Source organism: Gossypium hirsutum, chromosome D05 (genome assembly GCF_007990345.1).
Source record: "Gossypium hirsutum isolate 1008001.06 chromosome D05, Gossypium_hirsutum_v2.1, whole genome shotgun sequence".
Classification (NCBI taxonomy): Eukaryota; Viridiplantae; Streptophyta; class Magnoliopsida; order Malvales; family Malvaceae; genus Gossypium; species Gossypium hirsutum.
In genome coordinates, this window is record NC_053441.1 from 38,452,718 (window position 1) to 38,476,060 (window position 23,343).

Below are 23,343 nucleotides of genomic sequence, written 5' to 3' on the forward strand. Positions count from 1 at the left end.
CAGAAGTACTGAAAGAAATCCATGTGGACGCGCTTTTGCTACAGTAACTCCTTAAAAAGTAATTTTGAGTAGACATTTCTGAGCAAATGGTGTAAAAACGCTTTAAACAGGATGCTTTGTCAGTAGAAGTACTGAAAAAAGCTCTCACGTGGACGCGCTTTTGCTACAGTAGCGCCTGTTTAGCCTGAGGCTATAAATGATGCAAAATTTTTTCTCAGATTGCATAAGTTACAGCAAAAAAATTTTAGATAGGCTAAGAAGGATAGAAATTGAAGATGAGTGAACGTATTAGTGCTATTATTTACTATGATAGTGAGGTTTGTCACACTGAGAACGGCGCTGTTTTTTTATTGGAGAATACAGTGCGACTGGTTTTTAACCAGAACATAGATTTGACAAAACTTTGTAAAAGAATTAGGCGTAAAATATTCGGAACGACGCCAATGAAAGTTCTGTTTATTACGTATCGATTTAGTTCTTCTGTTGATCCGGTGACATATGACTCGTTCGACATAAAAGATGCTCGTAGCTTGGAGGCAATAGTGCAGACTCATCTCACTAGTGGAGTACCTTATATTGAGTTATATATACAATTTACATCGCTAAATGATGCACTTATGACTGGTGTTCGAGAGGTATACGCGACCCCTGCCCGACACTCGGTTAGTGGGTTACAAAACACGGAACAACTCATGTTTGGTAACGGTGTGGAATACACAACCCCTGCACGACACTCTGTTGGTGGATGGGACATGCACATCAGTGGGTCGATGTTTGATGCTGGAAATATGTACTAGGGAACGACATCAACTTCTAGTGGTTGGCAATCTACATCCAATTAGGGACGTTATGAAATGCCCAGAAGAAGGGATGATGTACTCCCTATGACATCCACCAGTAAGGGGACCTCGTCCGTTGCAGATGATGGTGGGTTAGAAGATGACTCCGATGTGGATCCACCTCGAGAGCCCGGCCCGATGGTGTAAAAGTTACATTATTCTCTGAACTGGAGCCTATTCCAACCGAACCTGAAGATGTTGAAGGGGGTTCAGATGAATAAGAAGATCCACGATTCAGGGCATACTCACCTCCAGCCCACATGCATAATGTCGATCTGTTTGTAGATGATGTGTTGGAGTTTCTAGATCTACCACACCGGTTGCTTGATCGTACAAGTTTGGTACTGGATTTGGGTGAATTTGAAGTTGGTAATCAGTTTTCCAACAAGGATAGTTTTATTGGTGCTTTGAAACAACATAGCATTAATAATAGCGTTAACTACCACGTCGTTAAGTCCAAAGCTGATAAGTTTGAGGCGAAGTGTGCAGTGCAAGACGGTACATGTTCATGGAAAATCTACGCCTCATTGAGGAAAATGACAGGGTTATGGGAGATTAAAAAGTATAAAGGTCCACATACATGTGCTGCAGGTACAGTATTTAGGGTTTCTGAATAATACTGTTATTATGTAATGTTGCATTATTTAATGTACTCCGTTTATAGGTATTTCACAAGATCATCCCAAGATGGATTCAGCTATGTTAGCTAGCTTGATACTACCCACGATGAATGCTGATCCCTAGACTTCAGTGCCGGTAATAATTGCCAATATTCGTAGCCAAATGGGGTACATGCCCTCTTACCGTGAAATATGGCAGTGGTGTCAAGTGCTAGAGAGATACGTCCTAGGTTGCATAACAGACCTTCAAACTGAACATGCATACTACAACGACCGATTGCTACGTGGATTCCAAGTGTTCAAACGCCTGTTTTGGACCTTTAAGCAATGCCGAGACGCATTTTTATACTGCAAGCTATTGGTACAAATTGACGGTACCTTTATGTTTGGTAGATATACCCATCGGCTATTGGCAGCAGTGGCACAGATGGCAGTGGGAGAATTCTTTCACTTGCATTTGCAATAACACCGGGGGAGTCAGTTGATGACTGATATTTCTTTCTATCTAGGTTAAGGAGGCATGTGTGCCCCCAACCTGATATCTGTGTTATTTCGGATTGGGGCACCAGCATACTAGTTGTAATTGATCGACAGGGAAGCTTATGGCAGCGCACACACCATCGGTATTGCCTAAGGCACGTTGCTTCCAACTACTATAGGCAATATCCATCCAAGAGTGAACGACGACAAGTGACCAACATGGGTATTTAGTCTTTATTAATATAATTTCGTTTGTCATTTTAGATTTATTCTAATTGAAAGAGTGGTATGTAATATTCGCTATGAACTTATATTGGCAGGGTATGAAATAAATAAAGATCGTTTTCATGAGATGTTGGCAGTTTTGTGTTCAATTAAAGGCGAAGGCGCAGACTACCTTTGTAACATACCTTTCGAACAGTGGGTACAAGCATACGATGGCGGCCTACGATATGGTCATATGACCTCAAACCTGGCTGAATGCATAAATTCTGTTATAAAAGGAACGCGTCATCTACCGATAAAATCGATTGTGCGAGAGACATATTTTTATTTGGAGGCGCTATTTCCAAAGTGAGCAGCAAGTTATGCAGGCCAGATGCAGGGAGGCCATGTATGGTGCAATAAGGTAGTGCAAGAAATTAACAAGTCCAAGGCGTGGGTGAACACCATGCACACAGTATGTCACGATCGAGACAACTTATGGTTTCGCGTGACAGAGTTTGACAGACTGCACCAAGATGTTATTGGCGGGCAATATCGTGTACACTTGCGAAATAGGACTTGCGACTATGGGATGTTTGATGCACTTTGTTATCCATGCGCTCATGTAATTGTAGGTTGTCAGAATCTCCATCTGGATCCGATAAACTATGTTGACGAATTGTACAAATTAGAAAACATGTACAACGTTTAGAGACACGTATTCCCACCAGTCCCAGATGAGCGTAAGTGGCCGTCTGTATCGCTTGCTCCCTTTAAGCTGTTACCGGATAGAGAATTACGTCGCAAACCAAAGGGTTGACCTTGCTCGACTAGAATGCGTAACAATATGGATATCTGAGAAACAACCAGTCAACAGAAGTTGCGCGGATGGTGTAGGAACCCAGGCCATACAAGCCGATCATGCCCAAATTGTAATAGTTGAACGTTATTGTAAAAAAACTTTGTATTATTTATATTTTTTAATCGAAAATTGGTACAATTATTCAGAATATTTACTTATTTAAAAGAAAATCTATTTTATTAAAAATATTAAAGTAAATTACAATTAATTTATTGAAAATAATATTTTATTTTATTAAATGAAATAATACAGAAATATTCAACATATTGCAATACGTAAAAGAATTTTTATTATATTAAAAATGTATAAGTAAATTTCTATTTTAGTACATGAAATAATATAGAAGAATTTCTATTTTATTACTTCAAATAATATCAAAATATTTAAAATGTTTGTACAAATAAAAATCAATCTCCGTGCTTGCCGGATTCAGTGCCACATGGCGGTCGTCGACGGTTACGCGCTGGATTCCTCCTTTGTCCAGCTTCCGGTAAGGGTTATGGTTGCTCCGACGGAGATTCTGGTTCCTCCGGTAGAGGATCTGGTTGTCAGTGTTGAGGCGATGAGCCACCTTGATAGAATAGTGAATGTGGAGGTGTTTGTATCACCAACGACGAAATTGTTTGAAACCCATACGGTGATGGGGTTTGGTAAAAAGAAGAGCTTCCCGACGGCCGCTCTTGCGATTCCTCGTGTGACGCTGGCCTATACATCGGCGGTGCACTTGGCGTAATCGAAAATAGAGATGAACCGAGCCATTGACTCCAACCTGCCATAGGACTAGAAAAAGGAAACATATAAGGGTTAAGATACATAAAAGGGCTAGGATACGCACCTATCATCATCTGAAAAGGCTGTGCCGTGGGTATCGTCAGTTGAACTGTTGGGTCGGGTGACTGTGTCGATGCTATTGTTGGGCCTGGTGATTTTATAGGCGTTGATGATGGGCCGGGTGAATGTCTGGGTCTCGTTGATGGGCTTGTGTCGTCGTTCCTTCTTCTTGGATTTAAAGGGCCACGTCGTTCCCTTTGGACATACAATTGTCGCTGCCTCTCCTCTACCAACAGTAAATACGACTTACCATAGATCCTAAATCATGGCATGTATTCCGGCACGCACGCTAACTCTGGAACGATGATCAGCTCCCGAATTGTTATATAATCACACTGATCTTCCCACATTTGGATGTAGTATTACCAAAATCTCGGCCACTCCGTATGCAATTGCCGTAGGTCGATTTTGTGATGGTCATCCAACACCTCAGGTGCCACGGGGATCGGTTGTCGGAATCCAAATTACCGTAATACTCTGTCTGACTGGTGCATCTCCACAATCGCAAAGTTGACCAATGAGGCTTTCACATGCCAAGCGTTTGGATTTTAGAAGTACCCATCCGGAATTACTGTTCGAATTACCGGATCCTCGTATAGTGTCTATTGAAACTATATGACCATGATGGAAATATTAGGTATGTACTAAATACTAAATACCAATTGACTACTCATGATTGACATATCTATTTTATTTAATACTTACTTGTGCTTCCGACCATTGGTCTAATAGAGGCCGTATATCTTCAAGACAGGTAGGTAATCGAGCATAACTTGCCGGATGGTTCCACCTAATTAAATAAATTTTTAGCATTCGATTATATTTTAAATCTATGTAATAATTGTAAAATCTAAAATAAAATTTACCTCGTTATGAGTGGGAATGTATACGGGTGGTCCACTTGAGGACGTAAAAATGAAAAGCGAAACCGTGCCCATGACTGCAGTAGTGACAGGCGACTTCCGATTTTCACTTTATTCGGTCATGTCACCCCGCACATCTCCCTGTACAATGTCGCCAACATGACAGACCCCTAACTAAATTCACCAACTGCTAAAAAATAAACGAGTTTCAGTGGCCATCTTAGATGTACGAGGTCTCGTGACAAGTCCGGCATCAAATAACCTTCAATTATCTGAAGAATATATGCCCGAGCATATCAGATTCTTTCTAGTTCGGTTGAATCATCATTCGGATCCGGGAATGTGTCTCGTAATCATCCCATCTCGATCCGACCTCCGTTAATATTCTTCGGAATAGGGTCCAAAAGCTCGTAGCATACCGCTCCCTAATCACCAGATTGAACAGACCCGTTGACTACGTACCCGTCCACCGGCAATCCTAATTGCAAATTGACATCTTCCAAAGTGATAGTGCACTCTCTACATGAAAGATGGAATGTGTGCGTCTCGGGTCTCCATATCTCAATCAACGCACTGATAAGTTTCGGATCCAACTTGCATCCCCGGCCTACCGTTGCCACGTGCCAAAAACCCGCCTCCTGCAGGTAATTCTCTACCAACGGTGATGGAGGACCATGCATATTACGGATATAGCATTGCAATATCCGATCTACAGACTTTTATAACAAATAATAAAATAATAATTATTTAAAATTGCATAAATAAAAAAATCTTAAATAATATTTAAAAGTTAATTTTAACACTTACCATTTTCATTTGTTCGACGGATATATGCTTATCATCAAGATGAATTAATTCTCCGGCCATTGCTAAATTGGTACAAATTTTTACGATTTAAAAAAAAATTTTAAAAAAAAAATTTAAAACTTTTTTAAAAATAATTAAAAAATTAAAACTCTTTTAAATAGAAATTTGAGAGGAATTTGAGAGGAAATTGAGAAGAATTTGAAAGAAAATTGAAAGGAATTTGAGAGAATATTAGAGACAAATTGAGAGAAAGGATTTAGTTGTGAAAAAAAATGAAAGGGGGGTTTTATAGTTTTTTTTGACCGTTGGGGGGTCACCAACGGTAAAAAAAGTAGCCATTGCTACTGTTCACGCGTGGGCAAAACGCGTCCCCAAGGGAGCGCTTACGTGGCAGGAAAACGAGTCCTTGAGGGAGCGATTTCTGTCCACATAGGCAAAACGCTTCCCCAGGGACGCGTTTTTCTGCCACGTCCATTGACATTGTGCTGACGTGGATGCGCTTTCGGGGAATAGGGCATTCCGATAAATAATTATATACCGGGCCCATTTCGGTAAATTTTTAAAAAAAAGGGTTTTATATATAATTTGCCCTATTAAGTGTCTTAGTCGATCTCTATTTATAGTGAGTAAAACTCAATTCAATTTAAAAAAAAATTATTTGAATTTTGAATTAATTGAATTGAGTTATTCGAATTATTTGAGTAAAATTAAATTTATTCGAGTTTCAAGTTCAAATAAAGTTGAATTTTATGATTCGAATAACTCAAATAATTCAAATAACTCAAATAATTCGAATAACAGATTAGCTTAAATACTCTTTTGGTCCTTGTTAAGTTTGAAAATAAACAAATTGGTTTTTGCCTCAACAAAAAATATAAAATAATTCAAAATAATTTTCAAAATTTTAAAATGTTTATAAAAATTCCAAAATATATATTTTTAAAAAATTATAAAAATTTCAAAAAAATCTAAAAAATATATAAAGAAAGTTAAAAAATTACAAATTTTATAGAATAATAATTTTGGGACCTAAATAAGTTAATTAATGATTTAATTTTATCATACTAAAGTATTTATTATTATTATTTTGCTTTGAAAAAGTTTCAAATATATATGGTTTCAAATTTATGTGTTCTAACATGAAATTAATTATATTATAACAAGATTTTAATTTAATATGTTTAATTTTTTAATTTAATTCGAACAATTTTACTCGATTCAACTTGACTTAAATTTCATTTCACTCGACTTGATTCGAAAAAAATTCAAATTGAGTTAGTATGATAAAATAGGACTTGTCAACTTGATTAACTTGAAAATTTTCCACTCAATTCAATCGAACGCTCATCTCTACTACTTTTAAATTTTCGATTGAATTTCTGTCTGGAGTGAATTCAACATTAACTCATATAAAAATTATTAAAAATATTTTTTCATAGTTAAAATAAATTATATAATTATAAAGATATTTTTATAATTTTTTATATTTTTAATAAATTTTGATAACCCAAACTAAAATACAAATAATTAGAAATAATAAACAAATAATGAGCTACTTATCACTTAATGTGAAATTTTTTCAATTTTATTATTTGTTTAACATTATCCTTTAAACATTTTACTTTTAAAATTTTTAAATTTATTATTTATCAAACAATCTAATTAAATTTTGTACTTATTTTTTTAATAAAATCTAGGACTTTGTATTAAAAATTGGCCCTGGCCAGAAGTTTTGTACAAAGAAAAGAAATAAACTAAGCCTACAAAAATTAGGTCTACTACTTTTAAGAAAAATCATTCCTAACCTAGCCCAATAACTAAAAATCATTTAAACCCACTAGGCCTCATTTCGTTACCCCCAATGTTCAGGGCCTGTTCTGCAGTGTTTTAAAAAAAGTATTTCTAGCTTCTAAAGCATTTTTGGAAGAAAAGTTGTGATAAACAAACTGTTTTTGGCTGAAATTTTTGGCAAAAGCACTTCTGAAAATGAGAAGCTAAAATTTTTAGCTTTTCCTCTCTCAAAAGCACTTTTAGTGCTTAATTACTTTTCCACCCTTCCAATAACATAGTATTTTCCCTTTTTTTTTTCTTTAGTGCTTAATTACAAATGTGTTAAAATCATTAATTAAAAATAAAAAAATATTTTTTAAAATACTAATTACAAATATTTAATGGTTATATTTAAATATTTAAAATATAGTTTATATATTCTAAGTAAATTTTATAAATAATTAATATTTATTGCTTAAAAATATTTAAAATTTATATTTCATATATTAAAATATTAAAAACAAGTTATAATAATTTTTTTATATTCTTACTAAAATATAATAGTATTAAATAATTTAAATGTTATTTAAATGTATATTTGTTACTTGATAATAACATGTTTGAAATGGACATTTTATTTCTCAAAAGCACTTTTTGACAGTAATGCTAAACACTCAAATTTTAAACTAAACTTTTCCACAACACTTTTCAAAAGTACTTTTCCACAACACTTTTTAAAAGCATTACCAAACTAGCCCTTAACCTTCACCATTTTCCAAATACTTGACTACCCACTATCAGTTCCCAGGACTCTCTCATTGATTACCTCTTCCTTTATTAGTATCCTTTTCTAGTTCCTCTCCTCTGTCTTTTTAAATGTTTTGTTTCTCACAATACCCCTTCAACAACCACTCTTTTAGCGAATATTTCCTACGATTACTCCATGGTGTCTCATTTCCTCGTCTGATACTCATGCCTTTCTTCTCTTCCAAGCGTTGCCAAGTTCCTCTCGTCTTCCTTCAGTGCCAGTAGCTCCTTCCTCGATAATCGATTCTCCAAGTCAGTGTTCTTTAGACTCTCCACTACTGCTCTTGCAAGTTCATGTACAACTCTGTTACCAGATCTAGAGATTTTCTGAAACTGACACTCTTCAAATCTAATTTTGCACTTAATTTTAAGTAATATACCAAACATATTTTATAACTTAAATTAAACTATTAATTTTTTAGTATTTAAATTTTCAGCACCTAAATTCTTAATCATATGTATTTATCTATTTAAAATTATTTTTACTCACATTTTTAAAAAGTTTGTTTTATTTTAACTAGATTATGACATTGGGAGTTAAAATTTTTTATATAATCAAACCAATGAATTTTTTTTTAAAGTTTAGCAAAATAACTGAGGAGGACAATTATTTAACGACATAGTCGACTTTGGCATCCTATGGTCTGGAGGTTGAAGTGGGCACCTCTACATACTGATTTCACAATAAAAAAAGAAAACCCTCCAAAATTTCACCAACCTTCTCCCTTCGGCCATGGCACCTACATCAGCTTTAAAGGCTTCAACTTATCCCGCAAACAATTGATAAACTTATGTCTAAACAGCTTTAAAGTTGTTTATACGTTACATAGTTTCTTTGTTCTTTTCAACTAAGGGATCATTTTTGAAGATGTCTCCATTGAGGGTTAAACCCAAGATTGCAGCTACACGGATGGTATTTTCATAAACCATTTCCACTTACAATAATTTTTATTTACAATAAGTTAGTTACATCGATAAAATATACAAAGAATTCCCTCTAAAAAAGTATGATATAAATCATAGGATGTCCTAGAACTTAAAAGAAAAACGAATTATTTGAGTTTGTTTATTCGAACTTATTAACTAGTTCGTTTTTATCGCGGAACTGATTGATTGTCTTCCACTACACTAAACGAATATTTTTTTGACTATCCGATATTTTCTTTCTATTTACATATAATTAAAAAAATAACTATTAATATAATAAATTTTTTTTTTCAAAATTATGTATCCTTGAACTGATTAACTATTTGAATTTAATTGAAAATGAAAATTGGGCCTACTTTGATAAGGTCCATCACATATTAGCCTTCCTTCCTTAAGCTTCACTTTTTTCAACTCCATTTACAAATTTCTTCCAACAAACCTGAACATAGCAACCTGTAATAGAGAGAGCTAGACAAAGCAACATTGGAGCCGACAGGTAAGAAAATAATTGAGAACCTCATACATTTTGCCAAATAATTTATTAAATCTGCATATATGAAAAAAAGCAAAATGAATATTTAGTTGAAATTTAAATACGTTAAAAACTATGATGTTTTTGGTTTGAATACTATCAAGCACTTTTTTATTATTTAAATTTCACATGATTTGAAATGACTATAATATCTCCACAAAAAAGTTTATTATTTTATAAAAAGAGTGGTTTTTGGTAATTGCTCAATTAAATTATAGTTATATTTCATTAGTACTGCATATGTTATTATTCAAACCATATTTTCATTATTTTATAAAGGCTGATACTAATTCAGTAAGCCCCTTAACTATAGTTATATTTAATTGATATTGTATATGCTATTATTATTAGTTTTAAACCATATGTTTAATTATTTACTGAATTTTTTTAAATCCACATCCGTGTTCTAAATATATGATTTCTATACCCATACATGTGTGATAGAATTACTCGTATTAATAATATCGTTGATTGAGTTGGTGTCACAAGTTAACTAAACACCAATTCGAGATTGATGAGGGTTTTTTTAAGTTACAACTCTACCTACGATTCAATTGTTAAATAAATCTTTTGTAATTATATTTTTAATGTTGAATTTTTCTTTCACCAACATGATAACATTTTGACATTTTAAAAACATGTTAAATGCTGCTACCTAACATAATAACATTTTAACATGCTATAAAAAAATGAGAGCTAGAAACCAATTGGAGTGCATTTAATATTCTTAATCATATGCATTTACCTATTTACTTTTATTGTTACTTACATTTCGAACTATTTTTTATTTTAATTTCCTACATATTGTATACACATAATTATTAGTTTCAAATTATATGTTTTATTATTTATTAGATGTTATTTTTAAACACATGCATATATTCTAAAATATATGGTTTGCACATGCATACACGTTGTAAGTAAATATGTTTATTCATAAACATAAAACCCATGATATTAGAATTTCATAAGGGATACGCCCTAGAGTTTTGTATATTAAGAGACTGTCAAGTGTATGAGAAAACTGTAGGAGACTTGATTGTCTTTAAGACCACGCCAAATGAGAGACTTCACCAAGATATAGAACGCTCGATTTGTATGAGTATTATTCAATTGGATTTCATATTGGGTTAGTTGGGAGTTGTAGGGATTCTATAGCAGCAAAAGGTAGAGTTCAAAGTAAAGAATAGAGTAATAAAATGAATGAAAGATTACTTGTACTCTAAAACAAGCCAACTAAACAAATCATCATGTGCAACATGGTTGGCCATTTTTCAATAGGAGTAATTAGATTGATTTGACCTCCCCATGACTGGTCAACAGTAAGAGTAATATTCGCCTGATTTTCTTTTGCCTATCCTAGATTTGGTAGGGAAATTAGAGGACCGATAATATATTTATGGAAAGTGGACACTTCAAATGGTTTTTGACTATCTGCTTAATGTTCAAGTTCTACTTTCTAACTTCAACATTCTCTTCTTCCTCTTTGTTAAGGTTGAAATAAGATAGATGATTCAACCTTTTGGTAAGTGTTACAGCTTTGCACGTTATGACTATAGAAAAGAAGAGTGTTATAGGAAGACCCTATATGGGGGTCACTTGTAGTTGAAATATTAGCAAAATGTCTGTAATAAGGATTCTAATGGAAATCTTATGATCATTTAAGCAATTTTTGCTAATGGATCAGAAAGGATTGTCAAAGCAGAAACTCTGGGTTGAGTTAAAGGTAGTGTAACGGCTCGTTTTCAGTAAAATCAGAATATTGGTTTTGAGACCACAAATTCGATGTGAAAATATTTATTTTATTATTATTTTAACATCTATGGTATATTAGTAGTGCGTATAAAAATTTCGTTAAGAAATGTTGTCGTTTGCATGCTTAATTAAGTAAAAAGGACTAAATCGTAAAAGGTGCAAAAGTGGAGTGATAGTAGTTAAAGTATCTATTAGCTATGAAATTAATTTTTTAAGGGATTTAAATGATAATTAGACCATTATTCTTATGAGTGGACAAATATGAACACATTATTAAGTAATTTAAAGGTTAATTACTAAGGTTAAATAAGTAATGTAGTAAATGATCTAAAGTAAAATAAAGAATAACAAAATGTATCATCTTTAACTCATTTTTCCCACTGAAAATAAGGAAGAAAAACACCATTGTAGGGTGCTTCAAGGCTCAACTAGTTCATCCTTGCATGTGAGTAAATTTCGGTTTTGTTTTTAATGATTTTTATGTTTTCAGAATCGTTGTAGCTTAATCTAGCTAGCTCAGGGAATAATTTGAAAAAATATTAAAGTTTTAGGGTTTTTACATGAATGTTCTTGCATGATTTATGAAGTTTGATGAAAGATTATGAGTTCTCGTTGTTAAATGAACAACTGTTGTAAAGTGATTTTTGATGAAATTATCATTTAGGGACTTATTTGTAAAAGTAGTAAAATGTCATGGTGAAATTATTAATTGATGATTTTTTAGGTTGATAAGACTCCCTAGGTAAATCGACAAGCATGATATGTGGATGAAATTGCATAAATGTTAATTTACGAGCTTAAGGACTAAATTGTAAAAAAGTTAAAATATTAGGGGCAAAAATGTAAATTTTCAAAAGTGTGAATTTTGGACTAAATTGAATAGTATGTGTATTAAATGAATTGAATTTTCTTATTTAGATAAAGTTAAGCCTCGTACGGATCTAGATCGAGGAAAAGATAAAGTCTCGGATTAGTGATCATATTTCGACATCTTTAAAATCGAGGTAAGTTTGTATGTTTTAATAATGTTTTAATGTTATTTGATTTATATGATATTATGCTATCTATCATATCATGTTACGATGAAAATCCAATGATGTTACGACGACTATCGATCCCCGTTTGAATCTTAGGAATATATAGGATACAAATGACATGTCATTAGAGTTACCATGTTTCGGGTGCTGGTCCTGAATGTCCAACCGATGGCTGAGCTCCGGCATTTGTTGTGGATACTCGCCAGCTTGTGTGAATGGCATTGTGTAGCTACATTCCGACCGTTAGCTTGTGTGAGTAGACCCATTTATGGCTCGAGTGAGTGAAGATGTAAAGGAAAAGGAAAAGAAATGGTTTCGACCATATGTTAGCACACTTTGTGTGAGCTTCTCGTGTATTCGATATTATTCTAAGTGGTTCAACGGGCTTGAAAAGGGAAGGAACGATAAGTTTTCCAAGAGCTAAGTTAAAAACTTATGGAAAGGTATGAATTGTTGATGATCAAATTTGTATAACCTTATTTATGGAAAGTATGAATTCAAATGTGCTATGTTCATGAAATCTATCTTACCATGTGATGATTTTGCTAAGTTATGTGTTTAATCACTAACTTGTGTTGTTGTTGATGCTTAGGCTTGTGCTAAGCTTACGTTGGATTGATTCATGTCTATTTTATAAGATTATGCATTGAAATGGTAAGCTATGTTCATGATTTACGAACTTACTAAGCATTATATGCTTACGTAGTTTTCTTTCCATGTTTTATAGATTATTGGAAGCTCGATCAGTTTGGAAGCTCACCAGAGACCTATCACACTATCCAGAGATTATATCGGTAGATTTTGATGTTTTGGACAAGTTTATAATGGCATGTATAGGTGGACTTGTGTCCAATGAGCTAGTTGTTATGTTTGGCTTGTATATATGGTATTATGGTTGGTGTGCTTTTGGCACTTTGATGCTTGATGGTTGATGTTTATATGGTCAAATTGACGCATAGTTTTATGGCCAAAGTGGTAAGTGTTGGCATGTTTGCAATGTGATCATTTAGGGTATGCTTTGATATGGAATTTAGTTAAGTATGTTTGGATGAAATATGACCATTTAGACACAAATTTAGGTATGAATGCTTGTTTGTGATTGAGGTGCCTATATGGCATATTAGTTGTATGGTTCAATGGCCATTGAATTGGTTTTATTATGCATGTTTTGAGCATGTTTTAAAGTCTTGGTTATATGTGCAAATGACTTATAGGTCCACACTTGGTTTGGGTGAAAGAAATGGCTTGATTGTGGCCTATTTCTTGTCCACACGGCCTAAGACACGGGTGTGTGTCTTAGCCATGTGTGACACACGGCCATGCGGCACGGCTGTGTGTCTCTTGTAGGTTTTAAAAGTTGTAAGTCAGTCAATTAAATGGCTTGGCACAAGGGCGTGTGAGGCCATTTCGAAAGTTACACAGCTTGGCACATGGAAATGTGGCTTGGCCGTGTGACCCACCTCAGAGAGTTAAACGGGTACGGTCATGGGTTGGGACACAGTCGTGTGTCCCTATTTTGAATGTTACACGACCTGGGACACAGGCGTGTTTTTCAGCCGTGTGAGTCACACGGCTTGACCTCACAGTTGTGTGACCCCTGTAGTTTGAATTTTTCTAACTTTTTTCCTCAATGTTTTAATTATTCCCAATTCAGTCTTGAATCATTTTAAAAGTGATTCTAAGGCCTCGAGGGCTTAAATAAGGGATATTATGCATGTGTTTGGATGGACTATGCTATGATTTATGAAATGTTTAGAAGTGAATGATTTTAAGTTTTGTTTTTCCGGTAATTATTCGTAACCCTATTCTGCCGATGGATACGTGTTAGGGGTGTTATAGATAAGTATCCGGTGAGTTTCTAAACCTGACTCATGAATGTCATGTAATAATGTGAATGCATATCTTTGAGAGATTTCTACAGATACGTAAATGAGGTGAATAATGTGCAGCATGGTACAATGTTGTGTATTATATGGTGTTGTTACTTGTAATAGCCCATTTTCAGTGAAATCAGAACAGTGGTTTCGGGACCAGAAATCTGAAGTCGGAAGAAAATTCATATTAATATTATTTTATGGTCTACAATATGATAGAAATATCGTATGAAAATTTCGTTAAGAAATTTTATCGATTACATGTCTAATTTGATCAAAAGGACTAAATTGTATAAAGTGTAAAAGTTAAATTCTAGTAACTAAAGGTATCAAACAGCTATGGAATTGAAAATTAGAGGTCCTTATATGGTAAATAGACCATTTAGTGTAGTTAGTAGATAAGAATAATTATTCATCATTGGAAATTTAATAAATTAGTAAGGTTAATTTTGGAAATTAATGAACTAGGTTATATTAAATCAAATAAAAAAAGATATTATCATCATCTTTCATAAAAAAAGAAGAAGATGGAAACCTTAGCCATGGAAGCTTGAAGTAAGCAAGCTTATTTTTACTCATTTGGGTAAGTATTCTTGTCCCGTTTTTAATATTTTTATGTTTCCGAGATCGTAATAGCTTAATCTAACTATATCGGGGATTAATTTGCAAAACTATTAAAGTATTACAGTTTTCCATGGATGAGTATAGTTGAATTTTTAAGTTTTATCATAGAAAATGAAAGGTTGTTGTTAGATAAACAACTTTTGTAAAGAGAATTTTGATGAAATTATCAATTAGGGACTAAATTGAAAAGATGAAAAATTTATAGAAAAATTCTAAATTTTGTGAAATATATGGGTTGCCCTTGATATGTATGAAAATTTTCTAGGCTTGAATAAGAATTAAATTGTATGCATTTCAATTTTCGTCCCTAGGGACTAAATTGTAATTAGTTAAAAGTATAGGGGCAAATTAGTAATTTTTCCAAAGATGTCTATGAGATTAAATTGAACATGAATTATATTAAATTGAGATAAATTCATTTGTATAGCCTAATACGGAGTTAGATCGAGGCAAAGAAAAAGTATCGGATTAGTAACTTTCGTATATATATATGCTTGTTGAGGTAAGTTCGTGTAACTAAATTGTATATATAAATGTTTTAAATTGAATATTACTGTGTGTGATTTGCACAAATTGTTATGTGCAATTATGATCACATATCCGATAATTTTTGAGTCCCGTTTGAACCTTAGAAATTTGAAGGATACAAATGACATGTCATTAGGGTTTCCGATTTGTTTGTGATCCTGCATGTGTTGCGGACACACCACAGCTCTCATGAGCTTCCCAATTAACGGCTCTCTTGAGCTTCTCGACATTTGGCTCGTAAAAGCTTCCCGATATAAAGCACGTATGACCTTCCCGTTACTTAGCTCACTTGAGCTTCCTGTTATACGGCTCGAAAGAGCTTCCTGTTTACATGCTCGTATGAATACATATGTATATGAATTGGCGAATTATAGTTTTGTATACCTCGTGCGTACCACTCGTGTATCCAACGATATTTTAAATGGTTCAATGGGTAAAGTTCTGATATGAAACAATATGAGTTTGAAATGAACTAATATGGGTATATACTTGAATTACATGGAAATGATATTACATGATATATTGAAATATGAGATGGATGATACATGTATGTGAATCTTACCTAGTGATTATGTACCTCCATGTTTATTCGTTATGGAAAGTTTCACATGGCTAACATATTAAGGGTATGTGTTTAGGCTTTTTACCAAATTGGTTTGGTTATGTTAGCATGCTTACCTTAAATGTGATTGAATGGTAAGTTAATTCCCGTATTATACGAACTTTCTAAGCATGAAATGTTTACACTGTGTTATTTTCCATGTTTTATCGTAATTCGGAAGCTCGTTTGGGTTGGAAGCTGGTCAGAGTTGATTCACACTATCCTTCGGCCTTTTCGGTACAATTAGCAAATTAATTTTGGTTATAATGGTATGTATAGGTTAGTTTGGCCAATGTTGGCAAGTAAATGTTTTGTTGAGACTAGCCATTTGAATGGTGATACGAACTCGCTTACGATGCGTAATTGAGTCATTGAATGCCCGATCGATAAATTAAGTAGTTTTCATTTTCGGTTTAACAAAAGGCTATGTAAAAGGAAGAAGATACTTAAAACAACTAATGATGATGGAAAAATGGTATAGCGAACTTAAAACAGGAATGAACCTGTAATAGAGATTAATGACTCGATTCTTATAAGTTTTAAGATGGTTGATGGATAGTTGGATAGAACCGTGACCCACTATCTAGCAAGGTAGGAACCAGTCGGTATATGGGATGAACGCCACACTCAAAGAGTGATAAGTTCAAGAAAGAAACAAGTTTGAAGCCACTAGCTAACTAGATAAGTCAAATTAAATCTCGAAGAACAATGAGAGTGAACAACTTAGAAAGTCTGTTATATTTCATAAAAATATCAAAGTCAAGTTTGTAACCTTCAAAATGTTTACAAACGAGCTATTTATAGGCTTATGGTTATCAGTTGAATAGCCACAATTGAATGCAAATTCATTAAACTAAGTTAACTTAATTTCAGCTGAAATAATCCATTGAATGGCTTCAATGTTCAATTGTCCATTGAGGTGCCCGAACAGCCTTTGATAGGAACTTTAATGATGGAGCTGAAATGAGCTTTGTTCGGTAATGAAGTAATGGCTGGAGTTAATGTTTGAAGGTCCACCGAATGAGGAATCAGCTGGTGAGTGTATTTGATGGCAGCCAAATGGCCCTTGGGTGTGAACACTCGGTTTTGGAGAGTCTTTGAGTGTGAACATTAAGCACAGAATGGTCTCTTGAAGTGTTAGCTGATCAGCTCACAATCGTTGGCAATGGATTCATGAATAATCGGCTGAGTGAATGCACCAAGTAACTTTCAAAATACATGCACAGTTGGGTGCATGTTCTTCATGAAATTAGTTTTTTTGAATTTGGAAAATACATGAATGTCTAGCTACAAATAGCTCCCAGTGTACATGCACAATCGGGTGCATGCTCCAAATCAATTAGCTTCAATGAATCGACATTGTACATGAATGTCCAGTCGCATACTTTAATAACCTACTAAGACAAATTAAAAAATTGATTAAACACAACAAGACGAATTAAACACACAAATAAATTTGTAATAGACTAAGACACATTTATGAAATTTGACTTGCCAACATACATTAAGTCTGTCCGAATTTAAACATACTTAATGGACAAACAAAAACATGATTTTAATATGTAATACACTAAGACATAATTTAAATATGTAACATGCTATGACACAATAAAGGCCGAATCAATAATGACACAATTAATAGAACAAATCAATCAGACATGTAATTAAATTTGTAGAAAGTAAACATAATTAAATAAACTAATGTAATTAAAATGTCCAAGTCTTAGCAGCTGAGTTAGCTTGCTAAGTCGAATTCAGCTTCAAATACATTCTAGATGTTCCTTGTTGAATCGTCCAACACTTGATTGATGAGTCCATTTGTAGTTTCCTTCCAAACTCGATCAACTAAAGCTGATATTGACTCTTTAAATTGTCTGGCTTGTGCTCGAGTGATTGATCCACTAGGCAGCTCGATTGGATCTCTTTTGAAGTCAGCTGAGTCTTTGGGGGAGTTTGATCATTCCCCCTATTCAAGGCGATTTGTCCTCAAATCGTTGCCTACATCAAAAAGAGATAAATTAGATACGTTCAAACTCACATTGGCATGAAACTTACTTGGTAGGTCCAATCTATATGAGTTATCAATGATTGGCTCCAACACTTGGAACGGGCCATCATCTCTAGGTAGCAACATTTCAAAACGATTCATTCTTAAATAGGGCCATTTGCTGGAAAAGAATTTTTGTTGCTCACGGTTCCTTAAATTATATCTTCCTTCCATCAGGTTGACCACAAATCTATCCGGAACCTGAAAGTCAAGAACAATTTCAGTAAAAAAATTAAATTGAAGGATTTCTTTCAATGCATTGCTTACACGATCTTGGAACAATTCAAAGATGTTGCAATTCGTATAAACGTAATGAATATCAAACGTTCCTTCCAAAAGATGTAAACTCAGGTTAACTCCGGGATCAAAAATAAGATTTTGTCTTGCCATTTCTATCTGACTCCAGAGTTTCATAACTGGCAACATAGAAGAAACATGAAGTAATTTAGAGTTATAAACATGCAAGGCATGCTTAAATTCTCTTAACCGCAATGTAAAACAATAATTCTCAAAATCAAAGAGTTAATTTTGACTTTTTACATCATTAGAGTTCACATATTTTGTTTTCGAGAATATTGATAAATCATGGAACAAATGAAAGTGGTCAAAAATGTTTATACAAAATAGAACTATGATGCTCACCTTCTTTCAACAATAACTTAGGAAAAGTTGCTCCGGGCTTAAACACATGGTTTTGTGCACTTATTTTTGAATATAATGAAAACTTTTCGTTTAACAACAATGCAAACATGCTAGACAAATGTAATTTAGACATGGGTTGTAAGCAATCAAAAATTTCAAAATTCCTTTGAACAGGCAGCGGTATCCATAAAATTTGGTCACATGAAGTTAAAGAATTCTCATGGCATTCTAAATCGAACAGATTAAACCCTTCATGTGTCAATTTGTTATCGCATAGAAAAATCAAATTCAGTTGGCTTATAGTTGAACCAATAACATCAATGCCCAAGTCATCTTTAAATTTGATGTTATTTGAATCAACACTAAGCAAACAATGAAAGAAACATGTAACACCCTGAATTTTGGGCCTAGAAGAAATAGGTTTTGAATAAGGGAATAGTTAGGAGACTGCACATAAATATTTAGTTGTGCAAGGAAGTGACATAAATGAATGTCTGCTTCAGTGGTTAAGTGATTTAGGAGTGTTTGGAAGTGTCTGAGAAGTCAGGGGTTCAAGCCTTGGCTTATGCAAAATTTTTATTTTAAGTGAATAAAATCCTTGGATCTAGATAGCAGGTTATTAAATTATTATGGTTAAAAAATGATACAAATGAGTTGTTGGTCTAGTGGTAAGGGGTATGTGGAGTGTACATGGGGTCTAAGGTTCGAGTGGTGGTGCATTAAAAAGGGAGTATTTATTTTGCTGCCTAATTCGTGTGGGTGGTAGAGTTGGATTGAAATACTGCTAAATGGAGTTTGAACTGGTCATAGAGAGAATTGAGGAGGGATATTTGGAGATGTTAGATGAGAGAATATTGGGATTTGGGGAGGTTGTTGTTGTGGAGAGATATATATCACATCTCATTTGTTCCTTGTTCTCGATGGGAGATCGGTGAGGTTTTCAAGGTTTTCGTCGCTTTCTCTAACCTGCATTGTTTCCATTCCTAACTGGTGGTGGTCGAGGTTGATTGGCACATTGCCTGGGAACCAATGGTGCGATGATTATTGATTTTTGGGATAAGAGTGTTCGGAACAAAGGGAATATGCAAATCGCAACAGGTGTGTAACCAACCCACTGTAAGTGTAAAATGACAAAAGTCAAAAAGCCGAAATACGATGTTGAGACCACACGAGTGTGCGATCACTCATGTGGAAAGCCAAACCTGTGAATCATGGGCGATAAACTGTAGAGGTCTCCATGAGCATTTCCGTGGGCTTAGGCCGTAATGAGCCATGTTGGACCAAAATGAGCCTAATTCGTGTGGGTGGTAGAGTTGGATTGAAATACTGCTAAATGGAGTTTGAACTGGTCATAGAGAGAATTGAGGAGTGATATTTGGAGATATTAGAGGAGAGAATATTGGGATTTGGGGAGGTTGTTGTTATGGAGAGATATATATCACATCTCATTTGTTCCTTGTTCTCGATGGGAGATCGGTGAGGTTTTCAAGGTTTTCGTCGCTTTCTCTAACCTGCATTGTTTCCATTCTTAACTGGTGGTGGTCGAGGTTGGTTGGCACATTGCCCGGGAACCAATGGTGCGATGATTATTGATTTTTGGGATAAGAGTGTTCGGAACAAAGGGAATATGCAAATCGCAACAGGTGTGTAACCAACCCACTGTAACTGTAAAATGACAAAAGTCAAAAAGCCGAAATACGACGTTGAGACCACACGAGTGTGCGATCGCTCATGTGGAAAGCCAAACCTGTGAATCATAGGCGATAAACTGTAGAGGTCTCCATGAGCATTTCCATGGGCTTAGGCCGTAATGAGCCACGTTGGACCATAATAGGTCGTGTGGGCTCATTGGGCTTGTGGGCCCCACACGGATGAAATCCACGATTTGTGGCAAATACTGGACGGGGCTAAGTAGATCTCATAGCCGTGGTAAAATTTGGGCTGAACAGGTCGCACAAGCGTGTGGGCTACTTGGGCCGAGTAATGGGCCTTGGACCTATTTTCTCTGTTATGACCTTTTAGGTTACCTGAGTCGCTCAAGGCGACTGTGGAACTTTCGAGAGGTCAATATCTATACTGAGACCCTAAAATAGGTAAAATAACCAAAATACCCCTATAGGGTAAGATGACCAAAATACCTCCATAGAGTAAAATGACCAAAATACCCCCATAAGGTAAAATGACCGGAATACCCTTATAGGATAAAATGATCGAAATACCCCCATAGGGTAAAATAATCGAAATACTCTCATAGGGTAGAATGACCGAAATACCCCCATAGGGTAGAATGATCGAAATATCCCCATAGGGTAAAATGACCGATAGACCCCCATAGGGTAAAATGATCGAAATACCCTATTAGGGTAAAATGACCGAAATACCCCCATAGGGTAGAATGGCCGAAATACCCCCATAGGGTAAAATGATTGAAATACCCTCATAGGGTAAAATGACTGTTATACCCCTAGGAGATGAAATAACTGTTATGGCTTTATGTTATGTATGGCTGATTTGCTCTATGATATGTATGACTATGATTGAGCATGACATTTTGCATACACGTATGATATTATGTCACGATATATTGCATGGGGATGGGTTGTTATATTTGGAGGAAGTGTACCGTACTAATAAGGTTGTACGGCTCGCCCAAGACTACTGTGGACCTACTAATGGCTATATGCCATTTATTTTACTGGAAACTTTGCTGTAATACTGTTTAGTGTCGCAACCGGTGCTAATCTTGGTGTGTTTGGCTGGGTGGGTCAATTTTATCCCCACATGGTGTGTTTGGCGAGACGGAGTGGTGTGTAGAGGTTGGATTGGGTAGGATTTCTAACTGCATATCTGCACTGATTAATGATTTTGTGCTATTATTGCATCGATTAATGATATTACATACCGTTCACTGCATGACTGATATCTGTTACTGTTATGGGCTAAGGCCCCACTGATAATATTATTGAAATTGGACAAATGCCCTACTGATTACTGGTATTGTGATGGGCTCAAGCCCAATCATTTACTGTTACGGGAAAGGGCTTAGGCCCACACTGAACTAGGCTGTTACTGTAACGGGCTTAGGCCCAAATTGCATTTATCTACTGTTTAATTGACTGTTTGCTTATTAGGGGATTACACACTGAGTTTTCGTAAACTCACCCCTCTGTTTAACTGTGCAGGTAATTCCCAGTTGTAGGCGGGTCAGTGCTACGAGGGACTCGGAGGTGGCCACACAACTGCAGCTGTTGTATACTTGCTTTTATTTAAATTTAAAGTTTGTGTTGGGTTTTGTTTATGTAATAAGGTCATTCATGTTTGTATAAATTTTTAATTGGGCATTTAGTTACTTGTTTTAAACTTCTAGTTTAGGAGAAGACGAATTTTCAAAATAATTACTATTTTCAAAGACACAAAATTTAAGCTTTAGAGTATTCAAAAGCTTCCGTGATTTTAGATCAACCTATTAAGACAATATTAGATAACAAGACAAACGTTTTGACTAGTTGATTTGTTAATTAACAATAAAGGGGTTTATTTTAAACTTAGAAACAAATTTTTACCAACGAGTCCGATTTTTAAAAGACACTTCAATGTGACACGCCAGATTCGGCCACAACTCTTAGGCCAGATTTGGAGTGTTACAAAATATTTCAAGATACTATCCGAAACAGATTCAGCAACTTTATTCAACGTCAACAACAAAACAAGTCATTGTAAAGAATTTCTTTAAGATAAACTACATGGGCAAACTTGTCAACGGAATCCAAAGAGTTCCAATTGATTGAATCTCTGTAAGTTCCATACCTTGCTTACCTTTGAAGATGTTAAGAACATTTTTACTCTCCAACTCACCTTTTTTGATTAATTGGAATCGTCTCTCGTCAGTAAGGTAGTAAAGTTGGAACTTGTCAAATGAATCTTTAGTGACTTGAAATGAAGAGAAATCCTAAGGGAAACTCGATTGGGGGTTAGGGGAAATAGTTCTCCCTTTTGTTTGAATACTCTTTTCTCTTGTTTCTTTTACAAGCCCTCTTTCCCTTTCTTTTTCAGTCTCTTTTTCTTTTTTTACACTCTCTTCTATTTTTAAAAACTCACTCACTCTCACTTTTCTTTTCACTTTCTTTTTCAATCTCATTTTCAAACTCTCTTTATTTTTCCACAATCTCTTTTATTTCTTTAATCTGAACGAAACATTCACTTTTCTCATTTTCTTTTCTTTTCCTTTTCCTCCTTTTCACTCTCGAACTCTTTTTCATAGTTCTTTTCTTGCTCGCACTCTTTTTCTTTTTCTTTTCTTTCAATTTTTTTCTTCTCGTTTTTACACTTAACATTCTTTTACCTCTCACTCTCGATTTTACAACAGAAGAGTTTAACTTAAGTTGATCCTCGTACACGAGTTTTGGAGTAAGCGGTACTAAGGTTACTTTCCTCATTTGATGCTTAAATGTATACCTATTGTTATAGCCATCATAAATGACCCTTCGGTCCAATTTCCATGGCCTTCCTACCAGTAAATGGCAGGCGTGCATAGGCACCACATCGCACACAACCTCGTCTTGATACTTGCCAATGGAAAAGGCAATGATCACTTGTTTGGTAACCTTGAGTTTGCTTCCGTCGTTAAGCCATTGTAGCTTATAGGGTTGCGGATGCTTGGTAGTGGTTAAACCAAGCTTTTCCACCATAATAG